The 22,092-nt window shown below is 41.0% G+C and overlaps 1 long non-coding RNA gene across 1 annotated transcript; it reads left to right on the top strand.

Annotated features, from left to right (window-relative positions):
• Positions 1-5,027: 5,027 nt before the first annotated feature.
• On the top strand, positions 5,028-17,752 carry LOC104216523 (uncharacterized). Its single transcript, XR_708513.2, has 2 exons — positions 5,028-5,714; positions 17,538-17,752. It is a non-coding gene; the product is annotated as an uncharacterized lncRNA (long non-coding RNA).
• The last annotated feature ends 4,340 nt before the right edge of the window (positions 17,753-22,092 follow it).

Below are 22,092 nucleotides of genomic sequence, written 5' to 3'. Positions count from 1 at the left end.
ACGTAGGCAGTCTTACGGTTCGGTCATACCAAATAAAATATTTCATAATCCCACGAAGTTAAGAGTGGGGTGGTTTTTCTGAGAATCAAATTCTCTTTTTTAGAAATTGGGGCAAAGTTTTTAAGATGGATTCCAAAAGTTGTAAATAAATTAACCCCGTTGTCTTAGTTATTTTGAGACTTTATGATATCCTTTCTTTTAATCCTGTCCAAAAGCCACATTACAGTCCAAAAAAAAGACCTTTCGGATAATCTTTGAGAGTGCTGAGTTTAAACATGCCAAGGGTATACGATGTTTTTACTATGGTTAATGCCTTGTCATCTGCCGAATCAGAGGAAATAAGAAGAAAGAAACAAAATGAGAGAGTCTTATCGGTGAAAACCTTCACAGGTACCATAAGGCAACAGTGAGTTGAGAGAGAGAACAAAATGAAAGAGGCTTGATGGTGAAAACCCTTTGGGCACTACAAGTTGAATAAGGATTGTGAATCAAATAGGATAATCGGAGCATTGAAGCCTAGTTTCACGGCAAAGAGGTACAATAAGAGTTGAACATTAGACTTGCTTGACAGACTAGACCACTTAATCCAGAGGTGCATGTCATGGTCATTAGATTTGGTATCCACATCTGATAAGTTTCTACTTCGTAGTTTTCTTATTAGGAATCATCTCTTTCCTTTGTCCTTTACTATGTTCCTTCTGTCTTGTTTACTTCCTCTTCCTAAGTTTGTTTGGTTAGAACAAGTGAGAAATGACTTCAAAATTTGTCACCAGCTTTCCAATTGCACAAAGCGGAGTCTGGCTAGTACATCAAAGTGGCATAAGTCAGGAAAGAACAACATGCACACAGAGTTGGTAACAATCAATGTGCTTTGGGATTCATGTGAAATACAAAGGTTTGGTATATGTCAATTCATGAACAATGCAACGGATAAAGGGTGTTGGGTTTGAATGGATCAAGGGAATTTTCTATGCTAAGGTTGACAGAGAAGTTGTTAACCAATAACAAGCAAGATCTTCTAATTGAGAATCAAAGTTATCATGGCAAGTGAAGGAGCAATAGACCTCAAGGACAAGGCCAGTGGCATACGTCAGGAAATAACAGCAAGCGCACTGAGTTGGTAAAAATAAATGTGTTTTGGGAATCACATGAAGTACAAAGGTCGGTAAATGTCAATTTATGATCACAATGCAGCAGATAGAGGGTTTGGTTTTGAACGAATCAGGGGTATCTTCTGTGATAAGGGTGACAGAGAAAGTGGTCAGTCAATAAACAAGCAAGGTCTTTCGAGTTGAAATCAAAGTTATCATGGGAAATGAAGGAGCAATCGCCCTCAAAGTCAAGGCCACAAACTAACCACCATATTTATAAACTCACAAGTTTTCTTTGTTTGAAACAGGGACGAAAATTGTGTCCAAATCAAAGCTTGGAAGTTTGAACTTTCTTCAAGTGTCGTGCCCAAATTTTGTCAGCACAAAGGCGGTTTGAGAAGGGGAAGGAAAATTTGTTCGATCTGTAGGAACCCTCCATGAGGAAAAGCATGGTTCAGGGGCAAGGAATTTTGTTCGTTCTACAGATATCCTCCAAAAAGAAAGCATGGCTCAGGTAAATTCATTATCGGCACAGGACCCTCCTGGATAATGGAATTTAGTTTTAAGTGTTCATGACCCTCCTGGACAACGGGATTTAGTTTTAAGACCTTCATAGATAATAAAATTTAGCGTAAGTTTTACCTTTAGAAAATAGGATTTAGCTTTGAATTTGTCACTCTTAAGATGAGATTTAATTTTAAATTTTCAGGACCCTCCTGAACAATGGGACCTAGTTAAAATTCAAAACATTCATGAGTAACAAGTTCTAGCATAAGCTCTACTTTGAGGAAATATAAGTTGGTTATGAAGTTTCATTCTTAGGACAAGATTCAATTGGAAATTTTCAGGACCCTCCTGAATAACGGGACCTAGTTTTAAGACCTTTATTAGATAATGAGATTTAGAATAAGTTTTGCCTATAGGAAGTTGGATTTAGTTTTGAAGTTTTCACTCTTAAGATGAGATTTGATTTTAATTTTCAGGACCCACCTGGATAATGGGGCCTAGCTTTTAAACTCTTAGAGAGATTGGGTAACATGATTCAATTAACACTTACAGATGTCCCCAACTACCAAGATAGGGCAGAAAAGTTTCTTTTGTTTTATCTGTTTTGTTGTAATCAGGTTCAAAGGAAAAGTAGTTTCAAGAAGAGGACAATTCAAGCTCAGCAATCAGGCACCCACCTGGAGAAACAAGGGAAAACAGTCCGAGTTTCAAGGGAAAGTAGTTCAAGTTCAGCAGTCAGGCACCCACCTAGAGAATAAGGGAGTACATCACAAGTTTCAAAGGAAAACAGTGCGAGTTCAGCAATCAAGCGCCCACCTGGAGAGCAAGGGAAAATAGTGCAAGCTTCTAGGGAAATCAGTTCCAAGTAGCAAGAGAAGATGGTTCGAGTGTCGGCAATCAGGCGCCCACCTGGAGAAACAAGGGAAAACAATTCAAGTCTCAGAGGAAAGAAATACAATTCAAATATTGGTAATCAGGCACCCACCTGGATAACAAAGGGAAAGCAGCAATATTCAAAGGAAGACGGTTCAAGTTCAACAATTAGGAGCCCACATGGAGAACAAGGAGAAGTAGTTCAAGTCTCAAGGAAAACAGTGCAAGTGTTGGAAATTAGGCACCCACCTGGAGAACAAGGAGAAGCAGTTCGAGTCTCAAGGAAAATCATGCGCAAGTGTTGGGAATCAGGCACCCACCTGGAGACCAAGGGAATACAGTTAAAGTTTTGGTAATTAGGCACCCACCTGGAGAGCAAGGGAATACAGTTAAAGTCTTGGCAATCAAGCACCCACCTGGACAGTTCAAGTTTTGGCAATCAGACGCCCACCTGGAGAGCAAGGGAATACAGTTAAACTTTTGGCAACCAGGCGCCCACCTGGAGAGCAAGGGAATGCAGTTAAAGTTTGGCAATCAGGCGACCACCTGGAGAGCAAGGGAATATAGTTAAAGTTTGGCAATCAGGCGCCCACCTAGAGAGCAAAGGAAGTGTTGGCAATCAGGCACCTACTTGGAGAACAAGGAAAAATAGTTCAAGTTTCGAGGAAAAGCAATTCAGAGTTTTGGTAATCAGGTGCTCACCTGGAGAGCAAGGGAATGCAGTTCAAATATTGGCAATCAGGCGCCCACCTGGAGAGCAAGGGAATTCAGTTAAAGTTTTGCAATCAGGCGTCCACCTGGAGAGCAAGGGAACACAGTTAAAGTGTCGGCAATCAGGCGCCCACTTGGAGAACAAGGGTAAAGCAAGTCAAGTTTCAAAGAAAAGCAGTGCAAGTGTTGAAAATCAGGAGCCCACTTGGAGAACAAAGGGAAAGCAGTTCAAGTGTTGGAAATCAGGAGCCCACCTAGAGAACAAAGGGAAAGCAATGCAAGTGTTGGTAATCAGGAGCCCACCTAGAGAAAAAAAGGGAAAGCAGTTCAAGTGTTGGAAATCAGGAGCGCACCTGGAGAACAAAGGGAAAACAATTCAAGTGTTGGTAATCAGGAGCCCACCTGGAGAACAAAAGGAAAGAAGTTCAAGTTTTGGAAATCAGGAGCCCACCTGGAGAACAAAGGGAAAGCAGTTCAAGTGTTGGAAATCAGGATCCCACCTGGAGAACAAAGGGAAAGCAGTTCAAGTGTTGGAAATCAGGAACCCACCTGGAGAACAAAGGGAAAACAATTCAAGTGTTGGTAATCAGGATCCCACCTAGAGAACAAAGGGAAAGCAGTTCAAGTGTTGGAAATTAGGAGCCCACCTGGAGAATAAAGGGAAGTAGCAATGTTCAAAGGAATACAGTTCGAATGTTGGAAATCAAGCGTCACCTGGAGAATAAGGGAATTCACTTCATAATGCAATTTAAGTCAGTAACAAAAGAAGCTCGTGGCAAGAATGCGAGTCAACAGTCCGAGATGATCAACAGAAGTTAGTCACAATACAGAATAAAAAAAAGGAAGGCAAGAAGTGAATCCAAATGCAGAAGTTGATGAAAGATGAGAGCTGCTCGAGACATGTCTGAAGTCTCAAGCATGGTATGTCCGGTTTTTATCCGAAAAGCTGAAGAAGAATGAACTAGCACCTGCAAGTAGCAAGCGTCAAGGTTCAAATCCAAAGTCTGCATGAAGAACCATTCAAGACCCAAGATCAAGCTTTAGAAGACTTATAGATAGAAATCTTGTAACTCATAGTTGATAGGCTTAGCTAGTCTTTTTCATTTTTTGATTTTTGATGTAATAACAAGACCGTTCGTAACCTCGACGGAATGGCACCTCGATCGGCTCTCCACCTCGGCATACTCCATCATTTCACTCACTTCTAAACTACACGTGGCCTGATTCCTTTATAGCCAAGGATATGTAGGTAGCTCAGATACCAGGGTCCGATCACATTCTCCTTCCTCTTAATTTTTGGTCTCCTTAAATGAGGGTCGGGTCAAAAGCTTGTCTAGTCGTTCTTTGTCTGAAAACTCTTCGCGTTTCCAGTCAAAGAGGGCAGCTGTAGACATGTGATTTTTGACCCTCCCCAAGATTTTTTATATTTTAGCATGTCAATATTTAATTTAGGCCTAATATCGTTATTTCAACTATTTTTGACTCTTTTACTTTATTGTATTACAAGAAAATGAAAATTACAAAAACAAAATTTATTAATGTTTTGTAGTCATTTTTAGTCTTAAAAGATACCAAAAATAGTTTTGTATTAATAGTCAGTATTATTTTAATAGTTATTTTACTTAAGTAGGATTAATTAATAAATGAGATCGTATTTTTAGTTTCGTTCGCGGGGAAAGAATAAAACTTGGGCTCGAGCTACCCATTTTTATGCCTAATTTTGGACCTAGCTCATAATTCGCAAGCTCATAATTCCTAGGCTCATACCCCCTAACCTAAAAAACCCCATAAAACAATTAGACTCTAAGACTCTAAAAGGAGATGAGCTGAAAATGCAACAAAAAAAATCAGACCTAGACCCTATGACAAATCCGCCGTTTTCTCAAAATAAGAACCCCTCACGATATCATCTTTTTGAGGAAGCTAACCGAAAAACCTTGAAGACCTAACAATAATTCTAGAGGAGCTAAAAGTATCAGCAGCAACCGATAACACTCTAGAGCATAAGAGACCTAGAGAGTAAAAGAGATCAGTGCCGCTACACCAAGGAAAAGAACCCACCCCACTATTCTTCATCTTCTTCAGAAAAGGCCCAGAGCTAACGCCGATAGGGACCAAAAGAGCTGAAAGGAGCATCGGCTGAGGACAAAACAACGACCACCAAAAAACCAGCCCCCTACCGCCGCTGCCCTCCTCCAACGGCCAGCCACTCCGTCCTCGAACAAGCACAACCACGAGCTCACCTTTAAATCGCTGTCCCTCTCTCTACAAGAACCAGCTGAAAACAACTTCAAAAAAATCGTATGAAAATTCGGCTCAAATCAGCCCCGCCGCAACCCCGAAAACGCATCAAACTTCACTTTCGATCAGCTCTTTGAGATTCATTGTTCTTCGGGTCGAGTAGAGTTCGAGTCATCGGTGAGATTCGAGTTTCTCCCACGAGTTTCGGTCAATCTTTCGCTTGTCGAGGCCTGGTCGCGGTCCTGTGCATTGTCAAGCTTCAAAACAAACAGAATCATATTAATTTTGGAGGTCCGTTTCTCACTCTTATCTTTCTCTTCAATCTTGTATATCAATTTTTTATGGTATGAAGTCTTTGTTGTGTGTGTGCTTGAGATTGTTAGTATGTTCGCATGAGTTGGAATTCACGTTGCTTTCATGTTCTCTACCGGTTAGTTTTGGGATCATTGTTGGATCATTAGCCTTTTAATTAGGCTTGACTAAGAAAAAAAGGGAAGAAAATGTACTGATGGTTCCATATCAATTCGCATTAGTATGTTCACATGCCAAGGAAGATTTTTTGGAGTTTCTTTGGAATTCAAAAAAAAAAACTAATGACAAACGATGCCTTAATTGCTGTTGAAGATATGCCACCATTGTTCATTGTCATTTATTAGCAAATTTGTTGACGGGACAATTCCATTTGATCAGTACTTGAGGAAATAGATTTGAGGTATGCCATAAGCAAATTAAATTATCTATGGCCCTCACAAATGTTAATTTAGATATTAAAAATGAACTTCGTAGTTGCTTTAGGCACGTCAATTATATAATTATCACACCTATTACTAAAACCTGGGGGTACATTTCATGTGACCCGGTTCTAATTTCCAACAAGGTTAAATAGAACGTGTTGTGAACCACGGGTGCATTTCATGTAGCGTAGCTCGCGATATGTTTTAGGTAACCTTGAATTGATTCTTTAAATAAATAAAAGTGGCTAAAAGGTTAAAAATACACAATAGGTTTAAAACGTGTAAAAGATCAAATAAATAGGCCAATAATAACAGTTGAGCGACCGTGCTAAAACCACGAAACCCGGGAATGCCTAACACCTTCTCTCGGGTTAACAGAATTCCTTACCCGGATTTCTGTGTTCGCAGACCATAATTAGAGCCAAATATTCCTCGATTCGGGATTCTAAACTAGTGAATTGGGACACCATAAATTATCTCAAGTGGCGACTCTAAATAAATAAATAAATCCCATTTCGATTGTCACTTAAATTGGAAAAAACTCACTTATACCCTTCCGGGGTAGTAAAAAAGAGGTGTGATATTACCCACCGAGAAACATAATGCATAAACCCAACATCTCGGGGCGCTTGGACAAATGGGCCATGGAGATCAGTGGGTAGGATATCGAGTATCGACCCCAGACCGCCATTAAGTCTCAAATTTTGGCAGACTTCATGGCCGACTTTACGTCGGCCTTGATAACCGAGGTCAAAAGAGAGTTGTTTTTGAACTCGGGGACTTCTTCGGGAATCTGGACCCTCTTTACGGACGGTTCCTCAAGCGCAAAGGGATCCGGACTTGGCATAGTATTGAAGACACCAACATCTAGTGTAGTTAGATAATCTATCAGGACTGTAAAATTGACTAACAACGAGGCTGAGTATGAGGCCATGATTGCAAGTCTCGAACTGGTCAAACGTTTGGGGGCAGAGGTGATCGAAGCTAAGCATGACACCCTCCTTGTGGTGAACTAAGTTAATGAGATGTTTGAAGTCTGGGAGGAACGAATGAACAGATACCTGGATTACATCGGTTCAAGGTGTGTACCTTACAACATGTGCTTCAGGATCAAAACAGTGAGGCTGATGCTCTTGCTAACTTGGGATCGTCGGTTAACGACGATTTTAACTCGGGGGCGGTCGTACATCTCATGAGATAGATAGTGGAAGAAGGTCATGCCAAGATAAACTCAACAAGCCTAACTTGGGACTGGAGAAACAAGCATATAGAGTACCTGGATACCGGAACACTGCCCTCGGATCCCAAGGAATCAAGGGCTCTACGTACGAAGGTGGCCCGGTTCAGCTTGTCCAAAGACGGTACCCTATTTTGGAGAATGTTAGATAGCCCACTTGCAATATGTCCAGGACCAGGAGATACCGAGTATGTTCTGAGGGAAGTCCACGAAGGCACATGCGGAAATCATTCGGGCGCCGAATCATTGGTTCGGAAAATAATTAGAGCTGGCTACTACTAGATTGACATGGAAAAAGGTGCGAAAGAGTTCGTACGAAAATGTGATGGATGTCAAAGGCATGCTCCAATGATTCATCAGCTCGGGGAGCTGTTGCATTCGATCTTGTCACCCTGGCTGTTAATGAAATAGGGGATAGACATCGTCGGCCTCCTTCCATGGGCACCCGGTAAGGCTCAATTTATATTGTTTATAACTGACTATTTTTCTAAATGGGTGGAAGCCCATGCATTTGAGAAATTCAGGGAGAAGGAAGTCATTGATTTCATCTGGGACCACATAATATGCCGGTTCGAAATGTCGGCCAAGATCATGTGCGACAATGGGAAGCAGTTCATTGATAGCAAAGTAAGTAAGTTTTTCGAAGACCATAAGATCAAAAGGATCCTATCAACATCCTACCACCCTAGTGGGAATGGGCAAGCGGAGTCCACAAACAAAACCAGACTCCAAAATCTCAAAAACATATTGACCGAAGCCAAAGGAAAATGGAAAGAAATCTTGCTGAAGTCCTATGGGCATACCATACGACCTTGAAGTCCAGTACCAGGGCCACCCCGTTCACATTGGTTTATGATGCCGAAGCTCTAATACCGTTCAAAGTAGGAGAACCGTGTCTCAAATTCCGATATGCGACCGAAGAGTCGAACGACGAGGACATGAATACGAGCCTGAAACTATTAGATGAATGGCGCGAGTGCGCCCTCGTCTGGTTGGCCGCCCAAAAACAACAGATCGAAAGGTATTACAATCGAAGAGCCAACCTTCGACACTTCAATGTCGGGGACTTGGTGTTAAGGAAGGTCACACTAACCACTCGGAACCCAAACGAAAGGAAGCTAGGACTGAACTGGGAAGGTCCGTATCAAATTATCGAGATAACCGGAAAAAGATCGTACAAACTCGAAGCAATGAACGGTGAGCAACTACCGAACAACTGGAACGTAGCTCACTTGAAACGATATCAATGCTAAGGTATGATCCCATTCATTTATTTTATTTATTTATTGAACTAACATTTACAGGTAATATTCAAGAAACGATGCAACTTTTAGGCCTGAAAGCACGTGTTGCACTCTTTTTTTCTTGAACTGGTTTGTCCCAAATGAATTTTACGACAAGGTTTTTAATAATGCAGCGACAGATCGTGCTAACTTAGAATTGAATACCGGATATGAATCAGTGCCAAGAATCGCATCAACAGTACCCGAGGCTTCTCTATGATAGGCCTCGAATACTGGGGGAATCACCCTTGGAGAATAATTTTAGCAAGGAAAGAAAATTTGTGATCAAACAGTCTAGGCGCGGTCGATAGGATTTACTGTAAGGGCCAAACGGTCAAATGAACTGTGCCCACATAGACCACCTGAGACGTGACACAAAACTTGTACACATGTGTAACCTTGTACATTACGCATAAAAATGAAAGGAAGTTTCTACCTTACGGATAAATATTTTGTCCCTTAAATTTTTTGTTGTTTTCTTTCTTACATTTGGTCCCCTAAAGACATCGAGCCCAAAAGCCACCTCACTCGGGGACTGTCGTCCAAAGTAGGCTTGAACGACGCGGTATATCAAGGCCCGGGGACACAAAGCCTATCATGCAGTGCCCGTACTTTAAAGGCTACGGCCATCCCCGTTTGGGGACGGTTGTCAAAAGTAAGCCCAGATGACTTGGGGTAACAAGCCCATTGGGAAACACCCGAACGAAAAAAGGCTACGACTATCCTAGAACAGTTCTGAGGTGTCCGACACCCATAACCAAAACATAAGGCCTTCAAAATTTCTAAACCAGTTCAAAAGGCTACCCTCGACAAAATTGTAATCTAAAATATTCTAAGTACTTTGGGGAAAAGCTTTTGGTTGTACCGAGCCCCCCACAAGTCTTAAGCAAAATAATATCAGGAACGAGGCATGTTCGAACGTCCGAATAAGACATAGTTATTACGTGCTAAGGCATTTGATATCTTTTCAATCGTAAAGAAAAAGTTTGAAATTTATTGAAGGAAGAAAACCTTGTATTATATTAAAAGATTTTTACAAAGGCCAAACTGCCTCGACAAGAAATTTTTCAAAGGCCAAACACTCTCGACAAAAAAACAAAAAATCAAAAACATCTGCAAGGCAGCTAAGCAGCCTGGTCCTCACCGGAGTCCGCCTCATTATCGGGACCATCAGGGTCTTCTCTACACCTAGATCTGCCTGGACCCTCGAAGTCTTTTTCATCCTCGGGGTAAGCCAACTTCTTGGCCTCGGCCTCAAGCCCCTTAGCACTTTTGATCTTGGTCGATAAATCAAAATCCCGAGCATGAACCTCCTCGAGGGCCTCCCTTCGGGGATGCCGCTTCTTATTCTCAACAATGTCTTTCAAGAGGTCTTGGGCTACCTCGGCATCGGCTCTATACTGGGCCACCATCTCATCGACATCAGACTTAGTTATTTCATCCACCAACTTGGCAGCTTTATGTTCCTTGGCGAGGGTCTCCCGATTGGCAACAACCGAGATAGTTAAGACTTGAGCTCCTCAATTTTTTGGGACTGTGCCTTAGCCTACTCCCTCATCGCTCTAAGTTGAGCCTTTGTCGAGGCCAATTTCACCCAGGGAGTTTCCTTTTTCAAGGCCAAGAGGTCCATTTTTCCTTTCCACTCTTCATCATTGACCTTGATTACATCCATCTTGGCCCCGAGCTAGTCGATCCGATCCATCTTCATTTGGACCTATGGGTTTTGACTATTAGTCACCATGTCTAGCTCATCATCACTAACTTCAAAGATTTTACCTATTCCACCAGGTCGACGTGTTCTTTCCGAGACACGTCCAACTCGGCTCGAAGGCTCTTAGCCTCTCCTTCACTTGTCTCACTGAGAAGTTTGTACATGTCTCTCTTCTCAACGAGCTCGTTGACTTCGGCCTCGAATTGGCTCAGCTCATCTCAATACCGAAGGAAGGTATCGTGGTGAAGCACTAAGGCCTGCAAATATTAGAAGAAATATTAGGATAACCAATAACCAAGGTTGAAAAATTAAAAGGTTTGGTAAAACCTTACCCGGTTCAATGCATGTTGTGCCTCGTTGAAGAGGCATGAATAATCCAACTCGTTCATTTTTGCCTGGTCTTCTTCGGTTACCAGGCACCGGAGATAACTAGCTACCCCAACGAGTGTGGAAAGAACCCGGGCATCCTTCAAAATGGTGATGATAATTGACCACTTCCGACCAAGATCCACACTTGGGGTAGGGAACCAGTTGACCAGTCTCGGGCTTGATTTAGATCCACTTTCCCCCGAAGACAAACTTTTCCTCGGTACTTCTAATTCACCTAATCTGGTGGCGTCCTCCATGGCAATGGAGCCCACGCCATCGAAAAATCTTTGAAAGGGATCGTTCGCTCCATAGAACCCCTTATTCGATTGCTCCTTTGGTGCTTGAGCTTTACCGAATATCGATTCTGTGAATGAAGGTGATTTCGTTATGTCAACTAGCATCTCGAGGGTTCTCGACCCTCACTGCTGCATTAGCCTCTTGAACTTGAGAGGGATTGGCCTCCGTTGTTTCCCCATCAGCTGTCATCCGTTCCTCGAGCATAGACTGCTCATGGGCTAGAAAAAGATCGTCCTCCTCGGGCTCGTCCCTGAGCTAGAGGAGTGAGTCCGAGTCGAGCACTCAGGGGCTGGTGCTCTCCTTTGTCTTATGCACCAGCCTTCTTCGTGTTTTCTTTTTCTTTGAGCTCGGGGAACTCGGAGTACTCTTTCTTTTCTTCTCTTCGGTCCACCTTAGAGCAGGAGACTTAACAGGCAAGTCCTCGCCACCAACTAGAGGCCTAAGATCGACGTTCTTAGGCAAACCTGTGAAAGAAAGTAAAGGAAATAAGGACTTGTTATTAAAAGAAAAGGCCTGACACAACCTATTTAAGAAGGGAATCTTACCATGAGAACGGGCCTCCCAATGACCCTTCGAAATTTTGTGCCATGAGAGCTCAGAGTATGGCATATGTGAAATGATACCTTCGACTCACTCCTTGAGTCGCGGGACAATATTTGGGACTCGAGTGACGGCTGCATCACCATGAGTACCGATAAGGAAAAGGGAAGTAAAACATAAAATCAACAGTCAAAGGAAAGTTCTACTTATGTGACGTATTCCACTTCTCGAGGAATAGCCCGCATTAAGTCATAATCAAGTTTGGAGTCCTCATTTGGACAAAAAGGCCTTGCTAGCCTCAATCCCGGTGATCATCGATACTTGAGAATGGGGCCTTCCTGACCCGGCGCACTAGCTTTATCAGCCCCTTTGGAATATTCAGGGACTGTACAAATGGAATAGATGATCCACAGTAAAACATCATGAGTCGACTTTGTCAACAAAAGCCGCAGGAGGATCACGATCCTCTATATTGAAGGATGAATCTGATCGAGGCATACATCGTATCTCTCATAGAAATCTATAATGACCGAGTCCACTGGTCCCAATGTAAAGGGATAAGTGTAAACACTCAGATATCCCTCGACATGTGTGGTAATGGCCTTCTCGGGGTCATGTACCACTATGTTTTTATCGACCCAGTTTCAATCTTTTCGGACCGTAGGCAGGACCTCTTTAGTAATTGAGAAGATGTATCTTGAGACCTCCTTACACCGACCCTGTACAGAGGAAGGCTTTTCAATTCTGAAATCATCATTGACCGAGCGTCCCCCCGGGGATGAACATTTTAGGGGAGGTTCGGGTACTCGTTCATCAACCGCCATGCCCGGAGCGGTCTCTTAGACCTCAGTGACCGGCCGCGTGTTACATCTCGCATTTTCGTATGTTAAAGTATTATCGTAAGTTAATCAATGTAGATTCGGGGACGAGATTATATTGAGGTTATATGTATTTATGCTAATTATAAAAAGCAATAAGTAAATGTCATGAAGGATAAAGGGTAAACGAATTAAAGAGTGGGATAAGATTTAACCCCTCCCCCTAACATGGCAATCATCCCTTTCCATTTAATGACTAAGTATTAACGGTTGCAAAGTGTCACACTTTGAGAATGAATTGTGATACCAAGCTTAATTATGTGGGGCCACCTAAAAAGGTAAGAATAACAACTATAATATCTTATGAAAAGAATTTCAACAAAAGTTTCCATAACATTAGTAACGTCATTTTCTAAAAGTCATTCAAGCTTCCCATTTCATAGTTACTTAAGGAAAAGTTTCAGCCAAAGCTTTCCATTTTATGTAACGTGAACTCTAATCTCCTAAGAAGAGTTTCAGCAAGCATTCCATACATAACATTAATGCTAATTCCCTTGAGAAAGAGTTTGAAAAAAGAGGATTTTGCAATAGCAAAGTTATTGTTTTGAGCATTTCTATGGATTGTTCCCTATTTCGATCTCGCCATTATGTCTTTCGTCTAACGTATGTTAGAGGTATTGTCAAGAGAATCGACTCAGGTATGTTAAGGCTAATTTTTTTTTCTTTTGGCATGATCCAAGTAATGATACGTAAACGTAATGATATTCCATAAGTTTTTCTACTCTTAGCAGTTAAAGATGTTTATGTTATTCATTCCCATAAAGTGGTATCAGAGTAGGTCTGTCCTAGGGTTATCCACAGACCGTGTCTAATAGAGTCTTGTTTATGGGTGTGTTGTGCACCATACTTATAGACATGAGTCTACAGGACATATAGGATGTTATCCTCTCTTCTTATCTTAGATGCATGCTTAAGGATGTTCGACAGGTAGGACTCGAGCACCCGTCGTGGCCCATCGATTTGGGTCATGACACCGTGAAGTAGAAGGAACTTCTTTCTGGGAAACGGTTTTGAAAGTCTTTGTCATTATTTTAGAGAGTAAAAATAGAGGAAAATCTGGAAAAGATAAGCAAAGAAAGGAAGTTGAAGGATTGGATTTGTTGGATTGAGAAGAAGATGAGTACTATTTTTTGCAAAGGACCTTGAATAACGGGGGTAAAAGTGCTAAAGAATATTGATATCCTAGGAATAAGAGGGTAGAAGGTTTGATGTAAAGTAAAAATAAACAAAGGAGGTGGTATTTATAGGAACTCGGTGATGTTTCGCATTCTGAGATACCCGATGGGCGGCTTATATGAATTTAATGCCATTGTGACGTGACTGACGAGACGTTTCGAATGTTTTCTCATTTCTGTCACGATGTATCGAAGTAGGAAATAGGAGCTCATGTCGTTTCTCGTCGTGTACTCTCAGAGAAACCAGGGGACTATTTGTATATAGGTGAAACCGGATCGTGATACACCCAAGTTCCCGACGTGATAAGTCAAGCTCGAGACATGATGGCAAGGGGCCGAAATTGAGGCGAAGTTCTCATCAAGTCGGAGTCCGGGGGGCATAACGCCCATCCTCAAAAATATCGGGGTCATGGTTTGGGACCAGTCCTAGCTTTGAATAACTGCGAAGGACGTTGTCAGGTAGCCAAGCACGGCCAACAGAAAGTTGTGATATCTGTGATCGGACGGGTATCACGGCGTGGATCTTGGCACTTATCGATAGGGAATCAACAATCAGTTAATTAGAAGATTTTTACCTTTTATAAGAATTGTACCTAGAGTGAGACTCTCCTACTATATAAAGAGGGACTGATGATTCATTACACACATTGTATCAAGCATTCCAAGACAATATATTATCATTTTTCTCTGTTATTAGCTCTTTTCTTATTCATCAATGTTGACTACAGTGAGCTTGGATCGAGGGTGAATATTTCACTAAGGCTGAAACTATCCCATGCGTGTGGTTTAAATTTATTTTTATCTTTACTTGTTTAATCTAATCCAATTTATTGCTTTGTGTCAAATTAATCCTTATATCCTTAAAATCACTTACAAATTTAATTATTATCCGATTTTAAGGGTAAATAGTGTCATTACATATTCAAAGACAAAATCACTTAAGGAAATTGATATCAAGTATTGTGAACTAGAAAAATAATCCCTACCTAGCATGTGCATGTGTGAATGGTTTGCAAATTTATCCCAATTGACTAGTTAATATAATTGACAAAACGTAGCAGTCGTTTTTATTAATTTTCACGCTAAACTCTTCGGACATAAGCAATACTGTACTAAATGTAAACGTATAGTAATAAAGAAATAAATTAAGACCCGTTGCAACTTCTAAACGTCTATCAAGACTATGAAAAAAAAAAACTTACAGAATTGTAAAAGCCTATTTCATCATTTGCTGTTTTGAGCCATAAGAGTTAACTATTTAATAGTTATAATTTAATAGAGATTATTAAATTTATATCGTTAATAGAAACACAAAAGTATTTTCTCTTTTGTTAAATACGAAAGTATTCTGAGTCCTGTGGTATACATATCTACTCAACATGATTTTACAAATAATGTAATGTATTTTGGCTTATTTTTGTGAATTATTCCGAAAAATAAAAGGGATAAACATGCTATAGTAGATTAAAATACGTTGATTTTGTATTGACCCGACCGGTCGTTTTGAGCTCTAGCACGTCGTTTAGCGAGTTGAGGCCATTAGCAGCTTCACTTCAGGTATTATGACTTGTACGCGTGGTCAGAATTAAATTTCGGGAAGTTCGGAGTTGATTTGGAAAGAAAATTCTCATTTCAGAAGCTTTAAGTTGAAAGAATTGACTAAGGTTTGATTTTTGAGTAAACGACCTCGGGGTTTGAAGGTTCCAACAGGTTCGTATGATGATTTTGGACTTCGGCATATGTACGGATCGGATTTTGGATGACCCGGGAGTGATCCGACGCCTATAGCGAAAGTTAGCATTTTTGGAAGAATTTCATAAATTTGGGTTGAAGTGCATTTCAGTGTTATCAGTGTCTATTTGGGATTTCAAGCCCGGGAATAGCTCTGTATAGTGATTCTGGTATTGGGGGCGCGTCCGGAAGTGGATTCGGAGGTCCGTAGGACATTTTGGAGTCATTTGACTAAAGTTAGAAATTTGTAGGTTTTTGAGAAGTTTAACCGGAAGTGAATTTATTGATATCGGGGTCGGATTCTGATTCTGGAAGTTGGAGTAGGTCCGTAATGTCGAATATGACTTGTGTGCAAAATTTGAGATCAATCGGACGAGATTTGATAGCTTTCGGCATCGAATGTTGAAGTTGAAGTACTAAAGTTCATAAAGCTTGAATTGGGGTGTGATACGGGATTTCGGTGTTGTTTGATGCAATTTGAGGCCTCGAGCAGGTCCTCGTTATGCTATGGGACTGGTTGGTGTGATTGGACAGGGTCCCGGGGGACCCCGGGTGTGTTTCGGGGTGGTTTTGGACCAAATTGGGAGGAATTGTTGTTGTTGTTGCTGCTATCTGGTGTCCTACTACGCGAACGCGAAGAGAGTCCCGCGTTCGTGAAGAGGAATTTGGAGGCTGATGGAATCTAGCCTTCATGAACACGATATAGGGGTCGCGAATGCGTAAGAGGAAGAGTAAGCGGGGCTTGGAGCGGTTGGCCTTCGCGAACGCGACTGCTGGAACACGAATGCGAAGGGGGTAGTGGTCAAAGGTTCGCGAACGCGTAGAGGAAAATTTTGAAGGCTTCCTTTTTAGCCTTCGCGATCGCGAAGAATGGGCGTTTGGGCAGTGTCTTTTAAAAGACGGGGGTTGGGCTCATTTCAATCCCATTTCTTCCATGGGAGCGATTTTGGAGCATCATTTTCATCACCAAGCATGAGGTAAGTGGTTTCTACTAGTTTTGAGTTAAATACTTGGATTATATATGGATTTGGGAATGGAAATTAGTAGAATTTGTGAATTTTTGGTAGAAGGCCTAGAAATTAATATTTTGGATTTTTACCACGAATTTGGGGCATGAAATTGAGAGTCAATTATATATTTGAGCTCGTGAGGTTATGGGTAAACTTTATCTTCGAAAATTTTCGGAATCCGAGCAAGTGGGCTTGAGGGCAATTTTGTCTTTTTGAGCGGAGTTGGGAATTTATATAAATTGAATTGTTATAAGTATTAGGGTATAATTTCATTGGTTTGTCCATTATTTTGCTAGTTTTGGAGTGTTGGGCATCAGTTTGAGTCATCGGAAAGGCTTGGAAGCCGGTTATGGAAATTTCGGAGTGAGGTAAGTCTCCTTTCTAATCTTGTAAGAGGGAACTATCACATAGGTGAAATAATTAAATATGTGCTTCTATTTGTGGGGTCTACGTATGCACGAGGTGACGAGAGTCCGTGCGTCGCTACTATATGCTTAAGTCCGGGTAGTCTAGGACCTGAAAGCATGTTATACTTAAAATATTTGTAACCTTATTAACAATTTAAATTTCTTAAATCATATCGAATTGGTAAATGAATTTCTAAAGAACTTAAACATCATTTGCTTGACCGTTAAAGTGAAGTTGCCATTTCTTTGGGTAATTGTTTCCCTAATGAATTATTGATTGACTGTTTGATGTATTTATTTATATTTGACCGCGTCGCATGTATGATTTGCAAGCGGGATAATAGATTCATCTATGGTTTGACCCATTCAACCTTTTGGCAGTACACAGTTTAAATATTATGTTAGATCGGGTCGTATACCTCGGCATGATTTGTGCATGCTTGTATTGCTTGCCTTGAAATTATAAATAATGATATTGCCATCACGGCCTGAGATAAATTGATAATTGAGGAAATATGAATTTGGAAATCTCTTATTATCAAAATGATTGTTTACTTGCTACATGATTCCCTTGAGTTTACTGCTGTTTTTAATAAATCCACGACTGATTATATTATTGGACCACTAGTAAGTGTTGAAGTCGACCTCTCGTTACTACTTCTTCGAGGTTAAACTGGACATTTACTGGGTATGCGTTGTTTTCGGATTCATACTACACTTGATGTGCATTTTTGTTGCACAGGCACATGTATGTCTAGCGGCGTCATTGGGCGCAACGGCATGGTTGATACAGATACTTAGGTGAGTTTTATCTCTCGAGATGACCCGCAACTAGCAGGGTCTCCTTCAAAGTATTGTACTTCCTTTTCTGTCCAATTTGTATTCCTGACAGTTATTGTAATACATTTTATTTCCTAGAAATTGCTCATGCACTTATGACACCGGGTTTTGGGATGACTATGGGATTATTCAGTATTTAAATTTGTTAAAGACAACATTATTTTCTCGGTTAAGTTCATTATTTATTGTTTAATGTAAGGAAAAGAAATGATTTCAAAAATATTAAAATGAGGAATTAATTAACTTCTTGGTGTTGGCTTGCCTGACAGTGGTGTCCGGCGTCATCATGACCCTTAATAAATTTTGGGTCGTGACAACATGGTATCAGAGCACTAGGTTTCCTTAGGTCTCACGAGTCGTGAGCGAGTCTTGTGGATTGGTACATAGACGTCTATACTTATCTTCGAGAGGCTATATGGCTGTTAGGATCACTTCCCTTCTTGATTCCTTATCATGCAGTTTGATTTCTTTGAGGCTTATGCCTTCATTTCCTTCCCATTCAATCTTATGCGATGTGAAGCGATGATTCTAAATTGGGAATCGAGGAATTTTAATGGTACTACAGAGGTGGTGCGGGATGTTTCTCCCTGCGTAGTTGATTGAGCTATTGTCGTCGCCTTGCGGAAGGATATTCTGTCGTTTCAGCTTAGTAGTTGTACTTCTAAGAGCTTTGAGGCTATGCACAGGTTGCTATGAAGATCATGATTGGTTATCGCACAATGTTGATATGATGGTAGGATGTTTGCCCCTGTGTTGGGGCAATGAATGACTTGAAAGGAGGTATATTCAGAGCACGATCCAGAGATTCAGTAATTTATTTCCGACGGAGAAAAGGAAATCGGACTATAAATGTTCAGGTTTGGGTTGATAGAGTAATGAGACTTGGTGTTTTCAAGTGTGGTGGAATTTTTATCTGCGACGTGGAGTCATCATCCTCGATTGAATATGTTAAGTTTTCCAGTGTTATGATCTTCTACAATTCGCCTTAGGGCAAGATATTGTGCGATAGTATTGGAGGGGCGGCTGTTAGAGATAGCGGGGTGGTTCAGGAATGAACCGATGTTTCTAGTGTTGATGGCTCGAGAAAAATGATCTTCGGAAAGGTTTAAAGTTAGTACCGATCTGTGGGTTCATGTTCTACAGAGATAGATTTTTATTAAAGGCAACAACTGAGCAACAAAGGATAAGGAAGGACATGTGGGAAGTGTCATGCGGTGATTCAATTTCTAGAAGGCCAGATGCAAGGAGTGGAAGTTGAATGGTTGCTTAAAGGAGTAAGTTTGACCAAAGTGGGAGAGTGGCAGAATAACATATGGGTTCAGTGGCAGGGTAACTTCACACCTTGAGGAAAAGTTTAGAGTGATTTGGGAATTTTAGTGGACGGTGGTTGGGTCCATGGGCTTAATTTAAAATGTTGGCTATTATACGTCAGGAGCTTGGATGCAACAGAAAAGAGTTGTTTGATATGAAGAGGGATGCAATATAACTTTGGTTTAGAAGATATTGTCGCACATTTAGTTGATATCCATAAGGAAGTGAAAGGTCTGGTACAATTGGTGAATGAGAACGGGCTCAGGAGGAGTTATTGATGTCGTAGTGATTGTACCCTGTACAGCGATATTGGAAGATATCGGCATGTAATTTCCACAGGTGGGTTATCTACTGTGAACATTTCAGAGGTCGCATGGTTGGCGAAGCTTCTGCGAAGGATTTTACTGACTATCCGGTAATAGGTCGAATATGTGAATGTTGTTAGAGATTCAGAGTGTTCGTGAAATGCTAACAGAATGATTTCGAGGAATTTGGTGGGTTGGTTGTGTAAGATCATGTCAATAATGAAGAAAGAATCTTGGTGGGTTCCAGAGTTGTGTAATAGTAGCTTCAAGCTAAGTGGGAGAGTCCCACCGCCTACGATTGGGTTGCATAGTTATCTACTTGTGAGGTTTGGGTTATCGGCTTATTGGTGATTTATCATAGCTAAGGGAAAAGAACATACGTGGTAATTTGAGCAAATGAATTGATAAATGTGCATTATAGTTGGCCTTATTGACTCATGTTCTGGTTTGGGAAGATTCATGAGTTATGCTTCGTACAGAGGTGATTTACAATGGAAGTGATTCAGTCGGGTGCTTCATTGAGATCGGTGTTCATGTGCCAGCAGAGCCTTGGAGTTGGTTATATTCGGGACCAAGCCAGAGTTGGTGACTCTCAACAACGGTCCTAGTGAATTCAAAGGTTACAAATGCAGTGCCTAAGGATTCAAGCCCGCAGTATGATTAAGAATCGAGCTTTTGCAGTGGATTATAATAAAAGGCTCGGAATGTTCTACGATATTTTCGGCTTGCAGTGTAGCATTTGGAGGAATAAGAGAAAATGACTTCGGATTCATAGAGGAATTATCATAATGGGTGTATCAGTTGAGGATGCAAATATGTGTGCAAAGAGGGCATGAACGGTTCATGGGTTTGGAGACAATATGGTCTCGTGGAATGGGGTCGCTCAAGGTGAGTGTGGATTTAGATTGGTGATGTAAGGAATGGAGCTATTATTATTCTAAGGCAAGTTAAGGATGAATTAGAAGAAGTTAGATTGGTTAGCCATGGTTGAAGTGGCATAGTGATAGCGGTACGTGTGAGGCTCGACGGCTGCCGTAATTGATATTAATTGGGAGTGTTCAAGTATTATGGCCTGTTATGTGTAGGCGGATCCCAGAAGGGTTATGGTGGTTTAGACCATTACTTGAGGATTTGAATGTTCTATGATTATGAGAATTTACTCGTGTGTTGCTATGGTTCTCTTGGAATGAGTTAAGTAAAAAGCTTCTATGTGATGAAGTGTTTACCATATTAGTGGTTCACGAGTTATGATGAAGTTCTTGTACTATCGCATATTGGCTTGTTAGGTGCAGTGAGCGGTATGAAATTTTAAAGTTAGGATCAAGGTTGCGGTTCATGTTTGACAATGATGTCATGAGCTCGCATGAGCAGGAAGGGGATTTGGATGTTTGGAGTAGGGTGGTATTGTCTCCAGCGCCACCTGAGATCGGTATTTTGTGTCGGAGGCTTTGCATCTTGGTTACGGATTCTTGATATACTTACAATATTAGTGTGACCAGTGGTATGGATGTGCAGACTTGTAATCTAGTGCGTAAGGTTGTGGGAGCGTACCTCACGAGAAGATTCTGTAAGTGTGACATGTAGTCACTTGATTGGTTGAAGATTTAAACCAAGTGTGAAAATTGTGGTAATATCACTAATTTGAGAATTTATGCCTGGAGGGCACTCAGTTTATTTCAGCATAGCACTCCTTATGGAGGAGTATTCAGACGTTGGATGTTATTTCATCGTCGGCTATTTCATGTAATACTATATAGTGTCGTGTGAGTTGTGAAACGGCTTGAAAATATTCTTATGTGTTGAGGTTCCGCGTAGCGATGGTGTTATGTGAGCAGGATGGCTCTTGTGATTTAGATCATATATCGCATCTTAGTTGTGCTTGCGTTTTGAAGCGTATGGCTCTATCTGTCTCCCCAGGGATGGTATTATTCACTTGGCGTGCTTGTGTCCGATATTCAGATATTTAGTGGTCATGAGAACATTAGCTCGGTAAGTATTTCCTTATAGATTTTGTGTGTGGATTGGGTTGCATGCCACAACAGTGTGATGTTGAGTACCATTCCCTATATTCTATTTTGTGTGTTTTGTTTTCCATCTTTGTGAGGTAGGTTCATGACACCTTTTCGATTGCCTAATTAGTTATGTGGGTTGAGTAGACCTTTCTAGAGTTCGTTTTTCTTATGTATCACGTTCAAGTTTGTAGCCTATTGACATATTGTGGCATCATGTGAGACTTTTTGGTCATGTATGGGATGACTTGTTGCCCGAGCATCTCATACTGGGTGAGACGATATTATTAGATATAGGATCAGTGCGATCGGATTATATGAAATTTATCAAAGCGCACATACCATTATTTGGTTCAGAATGAGATAATGGTCCTATCAGTACAGACATGTAATTTTTGACCCTCTCTGAGGTTTTACACATTACCTTTCATAAAATTAAAAAATACAAAAAATAGTATTGATATTATATTTTTCCAAAAAAAAAAAGATAAGAAGAAAGTTTTGGACTAATTTTGTCTTGTTTTTATGTGAGAAGACTATTATTTTAAACTTGACTTGGCCCAAATTCGGCCAAGCCCACTACCCAAAACCCAATATCAATTGACCCATCACTCATTTGAGCCCACAACCTTCTTATAATGCTAAATAAAACCTAATCACACAAGAAAAGAATAGGACCTTGATCTCTATCCTAAAAACGGAAGACCCCCCCCCCCTTTGAATTTGGACCTTGAACGCCGCTGCTTCCTTCGAAAGAAAAACGACCCAATTTCCTTAATCGATCAGCTCTCGCATACACACATAGAGAGAGGATGGGCAGAGAATAATAGAG

This window comes from Nicotiana sylvestris, chromosome 12 (genome assembly GCF_000393655.2).
Source record: "Nicotiana sylvestris chromosome 12, ASM39365v2, whole genome shotgun sequence".
In the NCBI taxonomy this organism is placed as follows: domain Eukaryota; kingdom Viridiplantae; phylum Streptophyta; class Magnoliopsida; order Solanales; family Solanaceae; genus Nicotiana; species Nicotiana sylvestris.
This window is presented reverse-complemented; position numbering and strand designations above follow the sequence as displayed.